General features: G+C 37.2%; 1 protein-coding gene across 12 annotated transcripts in view; it reads left to right on the top strand.

Annotated features, from left to right (window-relative positions):
* The window catches only part of FRYL (FRY like transcription coactivator), a 151,018-nt gene that overhangs the window by 29,069 nt on the left and 112,816 nt on the right, over nt 1–9,133 (top strand). The window contains exon 1 of one of the 12 annotated variants that reach the window (XM_031065940.1): nt 28–81. The exons of the other annotated variants lie outside the window; for them this stretch is intronic. The gene's annotated coding sequence lies outside the window, so the exon portion shown is untranslated. Of the gene's footprint in view, nt 1–27; nt 82–9,133 lie in introns of those variants that run through there. 12 annotated transcript variants of the gene reach the window in all.

Genomic DNA, 9,133 nt, shown 5'->3' with positions numbered 1-9,133 from the left:
GCACCATGCTCAGCCTGCAGGACTCCCTCTTTTTCGAGATCAGCATTAAGTCTCTGCTGAAATCCTGGAGCGGCAGTAGCAGTAAGTATGTCGCTGCACCCGGAGTCACAGCAGTGTAGCAGATATCTCTTTTTAATTTTCTTTTTTTGGGCTTTTTTCCCTTTTTTTCCTTTTCCCATTTTTTTTTGTATGTTGCCTTGTGAAATTGCCCTTTAAGAACCAGGGTTTTAGTGGTCCTGTGTGCTGGTGCAACTTGGCATAGACAGTCTTAGAGCTATCTCCTTCTTAGTTCTCATGAAAGATTTTGTATGCATATAGTTATTTGTTATTTTATTTTCTCAGACTGCAGTTCTTTCAGTCTGGTAAAGTTCTTTGCACCCTTTGCTGTCCAAGAGTGGTGACAAGTTGATACTCATCTCTGTGGAGTTACCAGACGCTGATTGTCTTAGTTCTGTCAAGCTCCAAATGCTCCTTTGAAGCAAATCAGTCACCCTTGGACAGTGTATTTTACAGGGGGGCGTTATTTTTGTGCCTGAAACCTATTATTATGCCTACAAAAACTGCCCACTTTGATCTTCTAAATGGCCTGAAACAAGAGTTTCTCGGAGGATTCCTTGTCTGAATTGAAGCAGTGAAGCAAGGATGCTGCTCTTGGTTCAGACAAGCCGTCTGTCCTCACATCACCCCTTCACACACGCTTCAATGCAGGGTCTGGGCCCGGAGCTGCCTCGCACTGTGTCCAAGGCTTTGCTAACGTAAGCACGGCAACTTCATGACAGGATGCCAGGAGGTGACAAAGATGACGTAATTGAACGCCAGCTGAGCATTTCCTACGTCTGAAGTTTCTTGTATATGTGAAAATGAAAAAAGTTAAGATCTGGAAGTAACTGGCACCTCAGCTTTATGTTTCATTAATTGCTGCTTGAGATGTACTGGGATGCAGTTTCTACTCACCATACACTTCATCAAAATAGCTCCATTAGGATTTTTACCCCAATACAGTAGTATATATTCACCTGTCTTGTTTGAAGGAATTAGTAGCAAGTTATTTATTATACAGTGTATTAATCACTGTATAATAAATGCTAGGAGAGTATGGAGATACTTCGTTTGTCCTAGTAGCTCATTCAGTTCTGATTTGCTTTTTGTATTAACTGCTGTAATTTATGTTTTAGACTGATAACTTCTAGACAATTGTCTTACAAGTTAAAGCAATTCATGTTTCAGAACAGGTTTTCCTTAGAAGTTTTGCTTTTTAGTTTGTTTAATTTGTGTCTTGCATATTAACAGTATCTGTTCCAAATTATACCTTGTACTTGGTAGTTAGTGACATGCTTGCTGCAATAGAGATAACCAGAAGGATTTTTCCAGTATTTTATAGTAGAAGTTGAAAATACCTTATGAAAATTATTAAAAATCCTTAAATGTTGATTCATGTATATTGTTTCCAAACTAAAGTAAATTGTAGCATACAATCAGTAACAATGAATTTAGTCTGCAACTAGATATATAATTGTATAGATAAGGAGATAAATTGCAGCTTCCAGACTAGATAATTGTCAACTGTGACAAGACAGAGTATTAATAATAACAAGAGAGAGAGTAATAATAATAAAAAGGTTGTCTGAGAAGTGGTTATATATGATGCTATGTTTTCTCCTTTATGCCCTCTGTTATGTAAGCACAACGGAGTAAGATCTTCCTGACTCCTCCATCAGGAAGTGGCACTTGGATCATCTACCAACAAACCAATTTTCTGTGTGTGCTGGTGAGATAGCTGGGGTTTATTTCACTTTTCCCAGCACTGTCACTCCATTTGTGAGAATGGTTGTGATTCCAGCATAGCTGCACGTCTGCTCCATGAGCGTGCGAGAGTCGCATTCTGATGGCGCTGTGCAGCCTGGCCGGGAGCAGAGCCCTCTGTGCAGCCTGTGCTGGCTCCAAGGACTATGATTCACATGCATACCTTAGTGAGCTGAGCTGAAGTGGGCAAGCCATTTGCTTTGTTCCTAAAACATTTTCTATTCAAGTGATGCACTACGTGCAGAGCAAGGAATTACACAATTTGAGGATGAGCTTGGAAATTCAGAAAATATCCATATGCTAAGAAATTACTTCAGAAAAGTTTTTACTATGTTTTCATAAAATTTTTTGGTGCAAATGCTACTTTTTATAGTTTTTATCATAACTTAAAATTTTTACATGCTGAAGGATGTCAGAAAAGGAGTGGGTGTGCTTGCATGCATTTCCATGTACATAAAAGTAAGCATCTGCAGAGAGTGTTTAAGTGTGTAACAGAAAGGCAGTAAAGCTCCATGGGTCTGGTTAAGGGCTTGCTTAGCTGGCATAATGTTGCAGTGCTGGCTGAGGTTTTATTGTAGTTGATCTTTTTTCTTTCAGTAGCAACAATGAAGTGACATTCATACGGCCTAGTTTCAGAATGCTATCTCTGTGCCAACAATTTTAGGCATTACTTATTTTTAAATGGAGTCAGGAATGTTCTTTTAATCCAGCAGTGAAGTGAGGATGTTCTTGCTTAGGAACTGATTCCTTACTGAAGTTGTGAATGTAACTGGGAGCTTTATACTTGCTTGTCCTCAAGGCTGCTTGGCTCCTTAGTATTTAAGGAATCCTAGTTGTGATGATGTATCTCAGTGCTCTTGGATTCTGTTGTTTAGCCCGTTGCAGTTTCAATATGTGGTCTGTCTAGTGGTTCTTCCGAGTTTCTAAATTGTAGGAAAAATATTCATTTTGATTGTTGTTCATGTTGCTTGGTGTAAGAAAGCTCTTATATTTTGTCCACAAAAACCTTCATTTAAGGTTAAGGAGGTCTGGATGCCATGAGAATTGCTTTTAGTAATGCAATATGTGGGTTCAAAAACCAAATGTAGTACTGCTTACAGTGAAAAGCATTAAGTAATAAGTACCTTACTGTAAGATATGACACAAGTTTTAATGAAAACTAGGCATGTATTTCTGGGGCTTACAGTCTGGACAGGAACAATGACTTTCAGTAAGCACAAGTACAATCCATTATTGCTTTATTAAAAGCTTTTTTGTGTTTCCAATGTATACTGTATTAGCAGTCATGTCCTGTTTGGAAATAAAGAATAATTTCTGTTTTTTTTTTTTTAAATAAGATGTATTGTCTTTCTAAAAGCTATCACACAGCTTTCTGTTGCTGTGCTGCAGTTGTGCTGTATCTATCTGGTAAACAGAAGGGACTAAACAGAAGGGTACACCTGTCATGTGGGTGCTTCTCTGTCCTTGAATTCGTCCCTGTCTTCTTCTGAATGAATCAGTTTTGGAGGTGCTTTGTGCGGTTTTCCATTCCACCTTGCTCAGATTGGTTCAGAAGTCATGTATATATCTCAAGAACTTATGCTGATTAAGAGAACAGGGCTGCACTTTGACAATGCCCCTGCCAAAGCTACATTGAGGTTGTTGCCCTTGGTTTCTTGTTGATAAAGGTTTGTGACAGTGATTTTCAAAGTTACTGAGACTTGTGAGCCTGGGAACAAAGTCCTGCCAGGAAAGCAAGCTGTATCTGTCTGGACAGTGGTTGGTTTGGAAATTGTTATAAAATCAGAAAGAAATGGAGCAGCTTTAAAAGCTCCAAATTATTGGAGCTATGGCTGCCAGGTGCTGATGAGCACATGAAAACTGGGGAGTTGCCTGGCAGATACTTTTGAGTCATTCTTTCTGTGGATGAAAAAAGCACTTGGAGTTTGCTTTTTAAGATTCACTTATCATCTCATAGAATGAGTTTGACTGAAGATTACTTCCTCCTTTACCAACCAAAAATGAACTCTTGGCTCTCAAGAGAGGTTCTGCTCTGCTAATACAGTATTTAATGAAGTAGATGTAGTGGATTCATTTTTACCCTGTGACTTTTTGTTTGAGGACAGCAGTGAAGCTATAATTTAAATAAGAAAGGTCACGTTACAGTGCCATTATAGGAATGTATGTGAAAGAGGATCATAGGAAGAATTCTGGGAAAACAAATGTTTTCTTGATGGTCTTATTCTTTAGGAGAAGATGGGTGAGGTAGAACATACATGGAGGTGTGTGTGACTTTTTAATAAAACCACAGATTTGCTGCTTCTGTGGCTATTTGCTAGTGGTTTATACTTTTTAAAAGTAATAAAAGCACTAGTTTTTAACATACTGGAAGTAATTATTGTATGATAAATTTCATCTTCTTTCCCCATTATCTGTTAAAGAGCAAAGAAAAATGAAACTCAAGGAAAAAAATTGATCTGAAATGTTACATGATTGCTTCTCTTTCAGACAGTCCTTTGGCCTAAGAGTTATTAGTGGCATGGCCATGCTTTAGAGAATGTTCATACAGCTTTTATATTCCAGTGGATAGACCAGTATTACTTCACAATGTAGAGAAGTCCTATTTTCATGAGATACTATTTTTGGTGCCTTCTAAAACAATAATAGTTATTAAATAAGTACAATATTAAGTAGGGTGTCAACTTCAGCATCCCAAACAATAATATGCTCAGTCTTTTTTTTGTTGGAAACTTTTTCTTTATTGTAACCTTGACTTCAAAGGATCACATCAGTTAGTAATGTTGCCTTGTATGCTGAAACATGATAGGCACTTTCTAGAGAATGTAACAATTTTTCTTCATGATTATATCTTCCAAAACTTTTTTGACATATTGAAAAGTGATTTTTTTAAATGAAATATGAATCCAAATGTACTGAGTTTTGGGAAAGCTACTAAATTCCACTTTTTTGAAAAAAGCATCTACATCTAATTTGTGTTAGTGAATGTAGTTACAGGTCCCTGTACTACTTGAGCAACAATTTCTTTTCCTGTAGAAGGGACACGTGATGACCTTTCCAAAGTCTTTAAGTTGTCATGGGAAAAACAATCTGTCAGTAGTTAATTACCCAATACACTGTGAATGTATTAATGTATTGTGGAGTGTGGCCTCCATATTTGGTTCTGTTTATGAACTTCTGTGGCCTCTGATGATGATCTCTTGTGCAGTGCATCTTGAGGCACATAATGAGTCATTGCATTTCCACATATATGGTGTGTTGGCATATTCATTAACAGAGGTGCTAGTAACGTTCTGTGGAGTAAAATTTGCTATGTAAAGAGAAGATTGGGTGAGGATTTTTCCCCCCTTCCTTCCTTCTTTGTTTCTGGGTACATTTGGAGCAACAAGGTCTATCAGTGGGTGTAGGCTTGAAGAGGATAACAAGGCTGTAAGTATAACATCCAAACTAGTCAAAGCCAGGTACCACCCTGAAGCTGAAGAGTACCCAGCGTACATAAGTGAATGGTCTCACGGGAAGGAGGCTTCTGTAACAGAATATTCAGAATCAGCTGCCACAGTGAGAGGCTGCCTGCCTCTCTTGGTGGGCATGTGTGGATAGCTCAGCTGGGTCCTTGTGTCTTGCTGTCCTGTCTTTTGTATAGAAGCCTTTTTATATTTGCTCATTTTTCTTCTGTGTGACTGAAGATGAGGAGTGGGTTGGGTATTTTGGGGTTCGTCTATCTTCCATTGTTGCTAAGCATTCCTACCTGCTTGTATACTTTTTGCCTGCCTTACCTATTTGATGGCAGCAGTCTGTATTGTAACACCTTCTCTGTAAGTTGGGCATTAGGGTGTGGATGCTCATTAGGGAAGTGCATGTATCCAGATTTTTACCAGTTGTAATTAGCTAAGGTTATGATGTATATGATGTTTTGTGCCCTACTTTGGACTTCTCTGCATGTAAAGATGGAAAATATGGAACTGTTATTTAAAACAAAAATTTTTTTGAGGATTGTTTTGTGTGAAGTTCTTAGTATTCATTTTTTAATAAAATGCTTGTGTTTTAGGAAGCACATTATATGTTGGGATATAAATTCTTTATCTTCATCAGACATAGATATGCTAGAATGAGCTTCCCTTTGCGAAATTCTTTCTATAAAAGTGATAGACTTTCTGCTAAACCCATCACTAGATTCTGTAATGATTCAAATTGCAGAAGAGAATGCTGTTGAAAGGAGAAAGTGCACCAAATGCAAATCACTCTGTCAGCTACTGTTGCTGGAATAAACTGCCTGGTCTGCATGGACTTCAGGAAAGCTCCAGATAAACCAATTGCAACAAGCCATATCAAATACCCCATTTCTGCTGACTGGTTTTTTTTTTACACTCTAGCTCTGGTGCTTTTGTATTTGAAGGGGAAAGGTTTAGACATTAGGGGTTTGATAGCATTTAAGAGATAACTGACACAACGACATTTATTTATTTGGAAAGGTGGTTGCCAACTTTTTTTGCTGCATTATATCCTGTGTACATATAGTTAGAAGTTTTCCACTCTATTGAAATAAATGTTCTTCCTCGTTCCTATACAAAGAGTAATGATGCTAGTCAAAGGGAGCTATTAAATTCTGTTAGGTACAGTGCAAAATAAAAGATCTGTTTAAAGAGGAAAAGGCCCTTCTAAATCAGAAAGGACACTCAGAACCTAAAGGAAACTGGGCCATGCTACTGTAAATAAGAATTAAGTTTTTGAACTCTTAACATTCCCAGTTGCTTGTGTGCATGTCACAAGCAAAGGTTTATATTGGTAGGGCTGGTGGAAACTACATTTTGTGAGAGATTTCAGGGGAGTTTAATGAAACTTGATGTGTGTAATAGGCTACCAAGCTGCAATAACAGAAGAAAATAAAATATTGAGGCATAGAATTGCTTGAACTGCTTTTAATATTAGAATACTAATTATTGGAAAATTAGGGTACAGAAAGAAATAAACTTTTTATCGTTGAGTTTGCTTTAATAACTCTCATTAGACAAATCCAGGAGTCTCTTATAGACTGATCTAGAAGTGCTTAAAATACAGTGATGGTCAAAAAGCTAGATGTGGAAGGTGTTTCAATGCAGTTACAGAATTACATGGTTTATGAGTCTTTAATTAATTTTCATCAGAATTTAAACTTGATGCCCTAAGTAGGTATAGTTATTAAAAACAAGAAAAGCATGATGTGTAGGACAGATTTTACTCAGATGAGAACAAGTTCTTCTAATGAATATGTATATATATATATTTTTAATGCTTTCAAAGTAGTAGTAGAACACAACAGGCATATGAAACATTTTCTTCATTTTTTTGCCTTTTCTCATTCTTCTAAGAATCAAGAATTTGAAAATCCAAAGGAAGGAGTACTTTTTATCAGATATATGTAGCCTCAGAAACAGAATGCTAAGAATTTAAAAAACAACCATTTCAATCTTCAAAAATAACATTTTTAATTTAGAACATTAATATTTATAGGTTTCTTGCTCAAGAATTCATTTAAGTTCTAGAAGCAATTAATTTTATAAAGAGATCTTAGGAAAGCATGGGAGGTATAAATAACTCCTGTGCTTCTGCCCATCAAGCACAGCTGGCATGTGATTTGGGGATATTTTCAACTATATTTTTTGAAGTTTTCTTTGCGAGAAACTGGTATGGGCAAGAATAGTGGTCTAGAAAGATGTATGAATGCCTTAAGCCCTTGCAAATAAATGCTAACTAATTATTGGATATTTGAAAGCATTGTTACATTCACAGTGCTATCAAAGCAGTCTAAGTAACTCTGGGGGTTGTTCATTTTCTTCCTTTTGCTTCTTTTATTCATCATCCCTGTTCTCTGCCTTTATTCACGCTGCTGAACTAGGACTGAAGATCTTCAGGTTAGGAAAGTGATGTGTGTGAGGGTGCCAGGGTCAGTGGTCAGTAACAGCTCAGCAGCTCTTAGTGCAGCCCGTGTTGGGCTTAGAGAATCGTGTGTCTGACATCTCAGTGGAAACCTGCCTCCTTTTTCTCTCCAACATCTTGCTTTGTGCTGGCTGTCAGCAGGACATAGCAGCTGGGCCAAATATCACCAGATTTTTACTGTTCTTTCAGCTACAAATGAGGTCTTGTCCTGAAAAAAGAGAGGCTGGCAACTGGCACTTCATTTTTATGACAGCAAAGTGAAGAAAGAAAGAAGCTTAGCCAGGTGTACTGAGGTTTGGCTGAGAAGTTCAAAGGTTTTTTTGGTAGCTGTTTGAACTCTGTGTCCAGAAACCCATGATAGACTAAGCTGGGGATATTAAGGTAGAATCCTACATTGTTCTGCATGTAGGGGTATTTTCATCTTTTAATCTCTCTCTCTTCAGAAAGTAACTGGGTAGGAAAAAAGGAGAGAACCCCAAACCTAGAAATAACCTAGCAGGAGTGCATGGATGGCAAAGATTTTGCAGTCTTTTTGTCTTACTTTTTCTCTTCTTAAATAATGATTTTAAAACCCTGAAAGAGTACTTCAATTTAGATTTTTTTTTCTTCTGTAGGAAAAATTAAAAGTGTATCACTAATTCTGAAAGAACTACCTTAAGAAAACTATGGGCAAACCCCAAGTTTCCCAAATAAGGTAAAAGGTGGACAAAAGGAAAGTGATTTCACTGTTAGAAGTTTTCCTGGTGTCTATCAGTGTAGTATTGTTCAAAGGTTTATTTGAATAATTTTTACTTATGTATTTATTTTTAATTTATAGTTCATGCCTATCTTTTATGCCCACATTATCCCTAAAGACGTTGCTGTAACTGCAAGACTGGAGTGCTCATCTTGGAGAAGACAAGGAAAAACAAGAACATAATGTGTTTAATCAAACAGGGGAGAGGGTGGCAGGACAGAGCCTGGGAGGTCCTCAGCATTGTTTCTATATTATTTGAAGTAAACCTGTAGGATTTCACTATCTAAAATGCAGTAAAGGATGTGAATTTATACTACCACTGAGCGCAAAAACATTTTGAAGTGTATTGAAGCTGAAGTTCAGCATCACTAAAAGTCAATCTTGGTGTGCCAAACTGGTGTCTTGCTGTAGATTCCAGTCTTAAAAAAAAATAAAAAATAGTATGCACTGCACTTCTTATTCTGAAAACCTGAAGTGAGGAAGTAGTGTATCCTCAGTTAACTTTATTTAGATACTGGATTTTTTAACATATGTTCTTGCACATTTCTAGTTTTTTCTCAAGCTTTTGTGTGTCTTTCCTGCATGCTTACTTCTGCTGAGACCATCTACCTAATGATGCTGAGAAAAATGATGTTAAGTCCTTGAGAATTGTTTGCAGTTTTAAGATTGAGGTTACTAGGA

Source organism: Geospiza fortis, unplaced genomic scaffold (genome assembly GCF_000277835.1).
Source record: "Geospiza fortis unplaced genomic scaffold, GeoFor_1.0 scaffold40, whole genome shotgun sequence".
NCBI classification, from domain to species: Eukaryota; Metazoa; Chordata; class Aves; order Passeriformes; family Thraupidae; genus Geospiza; species Geospiza fortis.
Note: the sequence above shows the minus strand (reverse complement) of the source record. Positions and strands in the feature narration are given on the sequence as shown.